This window comes from Neopsephotus bourkii, unplaced genomic scaffold (genome assembly GCF_033783945.1).
Source record: "Neopsephotus bourkii isolate Nb327-2 ecotype Australia unplaced genomic scaffold, CSIRO-AGI_Nbou_v1 NB_620, whole genome shotgun sequence".
Taxonomy (NCBI): domain Eukaryota; kingdom Metazoa; phylum Chordata; class Aves; order Psittaciformes; family Psittacidae; genus Neopsephotus; species Neopsephotus bourkii.
This window is the reverse complement of record NW_026901120.1, coordinates 1,243,020-1,248,520: the sequence shown is the minus strand read 5'-3', so window position 1 is coordinate 1,248,520 and position 5,501 is coordinate 1,243,020.

Here is a 5,501-nt window from a genome sequence, read left to right as displayed (position 1 = left end):
CTCCCTACTTACAACTGTAACAGCGGGTTAAATGATGCCAAGGGTTAGACAATTCCACTGTTAACCAGAGTTAAATGTCCTTTTGCTTGCAGTTCAAACTGTACGAACTGTACCGATTATACAGCATGAATTTTAATGACAATACCATACTGTATTCCTCCAACCAGCATGGGCTGAGAACTAATTAAAATGCAACGGGAATGTATTTGCCTTTATCTGGGCAAGGAACACGACTAAGTAACATTTTCTTGCATCACCTCAGAAAGAAAGAGCACTTGATAACACCACTTTTCTCTGCACAGTTAAAAGGCAGGTGATGTCTTATTAAGGGGGGGGGATATTGTAGGTATTTCAAGGGGCTGAGATTGAAAGTATTCCTGTTTGCTTTGTATTTCATGCAGTTTTCTTTTTATGAGCACTGTTACAGATGTGAAGATGATACTGTTATCCTGATCCTGCCTTTTGAGCTTTTCAAATTTACTTCCATGAAGTTATGGCAATGAAATTTAAACCAATTTGTTTGCTCTGTGATGTTCCAGAAGCAATAGGATTTTAACTTATTAAAATAACCCATCACATGCTGATAGATTTTCTTTGCAAGCACATTCAGCAAGCACAAGCTTCAGCCCATCTTTGCTGAGGGTGTTTCATGTCTTCCCCCAGTGGCAGTCAGTGGGCACCAGGATGCTACATGCCTAAGGCAAGCCACAACCCTATGATGATGAGGTCAGCTCTCCACGGCTTCCTGAAGCACAGGCTGTTCCAGCATGGTGCATTCCCATCCCATTTGGCAACCATGGGCAGCTACCTTGCCTTGACTAATCATAATTACAGTCTTAAGCAATGAGAGCCAAAGACACCAAGCCATCATTTAATAAAGGGGGTGGAGAGGACTTACAAGGTTAAGCTATGCTAACAGGAGAACCAAGGAGATGAGTAAGAGTGGTTTCCCCTCCAGCAGACGCTGCCGGCTGGGCTTGCTGCTCACAGCTCTCCTTTCCCATCTCTGCCTGGCTTTCCTCTTTCTTCTGGCTTATACAAGCACACAAATCACCTAAAGCAAACCTGGCACTCCATAAAGGCCTGAGCAGCAGCCTCCCACAGGAACAAGGAGAGGGTTTATGGGGAGCCTTAGGAATCTGGAACATGAGAAAAATCGACTGATTTCATCTGATTCAAGGCTGGGTCTGCTCCAGGTTTGAGACATTGTGTAGTCACCTACATAATTAAAGGCAGCTTAATATAGAGCATTGATAATATATATCAAATCCTTCTCCAAGATCCAGACTCCATCACAGAATAAGGAATAACAGACACAGAAACCTGACATACAGGTCTCTGAGCCTTTTTTCTCCCCTTTCTGGGCAATTATGAACAGTGTAAGTCTTTCAGATCAGCTGTGCCATAGGAATTAAAACTATGGGAATAGAACTACAACTTTACCCTTTCCTTGGACATCCGCAGGTGGTTTAGGAGAGCATAAAAAGAAGGGAAAGGTGGTTTTTTTAAGGATTTAATAAAAAAAAAAGAAATAAATCCTTTTGTTCTGTCATCTTATAGATAACTTACTTCTGTGTGGGACATGAGAGCTCAGCTGATGGAAACCTGGGCTCTGCTGAGGATTGACCATTCCCAGCCATGGGCACGCCACCGCTCCCAGAGATGCTCCATGTGTTTTATAGGTTTCGATCTTGACACCAGAAAGACCTTGGAGATAAAAGCAAAGAGCAGTGTGATTTGTTGAGTCAGGGTGGTATGAATGGCAAATTAGAAATCATAAAACTCTTTGTCCTTTATCAAGCAGCACGCACACAATAAAGCTCCCCAGTTCCCTGGCCTGCTGAGGAACACTGTGCTCTATACTCCTTCCATTTCTGTTGCAGCTCTAGGTGGAACCATGCCTTAAAGCAGTAGCCAGGCCCACTGAGGGTCTGGTACTTCCCAAAACAAAGTTTATCTAAACCTCTGAGGTCTATGCCCAGCATGAGATGGGTGACGTGCTGCTCACTCTCTAACCTGAGCTGATGTTGCCATCACTGAGGGGCACCAAGCATCCAGCTCTGTTCATATCATCACTGTTTCTCTGAGCTAACGCTGCAAGCAGGCTGAGCTCACACCAAGACCAGTAATAAATAACCCACCTTGAGCAATACATTTGCTTTATTAACATACAGAAGCAGGGAAGCACACACAGAGCAACCCCCAGTGCTGCTCGGAGGTGAGGATTGCACCGCAGGGGCAGGAATGCTGTGTGGGAGCAATGGGATAAAGGTTTAACCTGCTAGAGACTGTCATTACCTATAAGGATTTCAGCTCCATCACCCCCAGGGTTCAGCTCCCTCTTCCACCCTGTTTTAGGTGGTTCTTTAGTTCTTTTTACCGCACCGGAGCACTTAGCACCTTCAGTAATTAATCCTCCAGAGCTATGCAGGGTAAAGAACTATTATTAAGTGTGCTTTTCAAGCCAGGAAAGGGGCTGCTATATAGACACCTTGTTGTACAGAGCCTGATCACAGAGCTACCCGTGTGTGCAGGGAGGCAGGGGTACCCTGGTGGGTAAGATAAACCCCACATGTAAGCCAATGGGGATCGCCTAGGTTTAATAACTCACCCTCACTACTCAGTGTTGACTCCCCTCAAAACTTACAATCAATACTGAACTTACAAAACCAAAGCAAGAATCAATAACCAGAGAAGAAAGAAGAGCCGTGTCTGCCCAACCTGTCATCTGCCGTCTGACAGCCACAGCCACAGCTTCCCATCACTGACAGAGCATGCCCTGCTGCCTGCAAGAAAAGTCTGACACCAGACTGGTGAGCTGTAAGAGCAAGAAGCCATGAACAAAGACAGGCTCAGATAATAAAAGAACCCTGTGATGATCTGGGAAGCTTCCCGAGCAATCTCCATCTCATCCCAAACCCCTAATTCTGGCAAAATTAACATAGGGAGAAGCAGGGCAATGCCAGAGGATTTTTGAGCTGAGAGTTCAACACGTTCATTAAATGATGATGGGGACCCCCCAGTCCCTCCTGATCTGAATTCCCTACAACGAAGCTAATGTTATGATTAAACATGAAGCTTTACAGCATAGCCGTGGAACAGGCAGGAGGAGGGTTATATATACAGGTGGGAAGTGTTTTGTGCAGCAGCCTACAGAAAGACTCATTTTATTCCCTTTGGGAAGAGATGTGAATAGGAGAGAGATGACAAGCGCTATTCTCCCCACAGCCTCCCCAGCTCCGCTTCTGATCCCCAGAGGGTATATTCAGGATGGGACAGACATTGCCCTCTATTCATATTGCAGGCTGGTAAGGGATTGCTAGTACCAAAACCAAAACACACTCAAAACTACGAACCTCACAGTGAGTTTTTACACTTCTTCCCTTCTTCTCTTAACTAAAATTCAACCCCCAATAACCGGGATTAAAAGCTGGGCATACAGGCACTGTAGCACTGTTAAGGCACATACCTGTTCCTGGGTAGCGACAAGCTGCAGCAGGAGCCAGCCCCAGGGAGCATCCTTGTGCTGCAGAGACAGGAGTGAGACAGTCACAAGCCAACACGTCTGAGCAGCCCCAGAGCAGCAGCCTTGGGCAGACAGGGGCTGACACACTCCTGATGAGCTGGGAGAAGACTTTTTCCTGCCCAGAGCAGCAACTGCAGCCCCTTTTGCACCCAGCTCAGCTCACAGGGCAGTGCTTGCAGCTAGGAATCAGTTTAAAGGTAAAGGGGGTACCAGAGACAGCCTTTCTTTACAATTACACCTTTTGCTTTTACTTCCAAAGCATCCTTCTGCTCATGTCCTACATGTGGATGTACTGATGCTGCATCCCCTACAGCACCACTGGATGCACACCCACCCACTCCTGGACGCATGGAACTCGGGTTGTGCTTTCCCTTCTGTGCACACTGAGCTATTGCAGAAAGAAAATGAGAGTTTCTGACAGGACACAGGGAATCCCCACACCTACCACACACAGAATCAAAACCTTTCAGTACAGGTGCAGCTGAGCTGCTGCAGGATGCTGGACCGGTGATGGGAGGGCAGGCAGGAAGATTGGGATGCTCCCACCATTCCCAAACAGCCAGAGTTATATACCAACATCCACTTGGGCAGTGGCAAAGCTTACCTGAATGGCAGGAGGTGCAGGATGCTTATCCTCATCCTCTGACGAAGCTCCTCACAAGATAAAGAACAGCAAAGGATCCGGATGCAGCCCTAACCAAATGCACACAGGCTCCTGGTTTTCAGACTTACGTAGAAACATTCTAAATGCTTCTGCTTCAGCTGGTGCCAACGTGCCCTGAGAGACCCGGTGTTAGAAGTTAGCTTTATCTCACTGGATATACACAAGCTATGAAGCAAAGTATTTTCAACACATTTCAGCACTTGGGCCAATTTCTTCAGGCATTCAGCCCCATACTTAAGCAGCAAAGGCAAGATCCCCAGGTTAGGTGTCTAGTGCTTAGTTTTATGCCCCTGGAAAAACAGAGGTCCTTAATATCTGCTTCTCAGGCACCTGGAAATAAGCACTTTCCTTTGGGGTGATTAAAGAAAGGAAGTGATCTCTGTATATTATTTTTATTTTCTTTCCTTTATATGGTTTTAAGGCTGCTTTTATGCGTCACTGGAAAGTTACAGCCCGTGATTTGTTGCATTCTGCTCTGCTAATAGAAACATCCCCCCGACTGCTGCTCACTCCTAAGAGCAGGAGGATCGTAACACAGATTGTAAATGGTTGCATTACTGAGAAAGATAACGTTCCTTTCCACTTTCATTTCCTTCCATTGATATTTATCACCATAGGGGTTGTGTAAGCACACAAGTGAGAGATCATGCATTATTTACCAGGCTGGAAAAGGGGGAAGCTCCAGACTTCCACAGCGCAGCTGAACCCCAAGTGGTTCCCCATTTGTACCGCGTTGGGTGGCAGCTTGGCTGAAGGATCATTAAAGCAAACGCAATCACCCTGCCAGCCTGGGGAGCAGCAGCGCAGAGGGGCTGAGGACTGCAGGCTCCTTCTCTATCAGCCCCCCCTGCAGTCCTGCTCCAGCTCTGGGGCAGCAGCACAAGAGGGATTGGAGCTGTTGGAGAGAGTCCAGAGGAGGCCATGGAGATGCTGCGAGGGCTGGAGCAGCTCTGCTCTGGAGCCAGGCTGAGAGAGCTGGGCTGGGGCAGCCTGGAGAAGAGAAGGCTCCTTAAAGGGAGACCTTAGAGCAGCTCCAGGGCCTAAAGGGGCTACAAGAAACCTGGAGAGGGGCTTGGGACAAGGGCCTGTAGGGACAGGCCAAGGGGAATGGCTTGAACCTGCCCGAGGGGAGACTGAGCTGAGCTCTTAGGCCAAAGCTCTTCCCTGTGAGGGTGCTGAGGCACTGGCACAGGTTGCAGAGACCCTCTTCAGCTCTGTGATGCCACCAGGGCCATTGGCGGTGACCCATCTGCCAAACACAGCAGGACATTGCAATACTCAAAGGTTTGTTATAGTTAAGCTCCTGCCAGT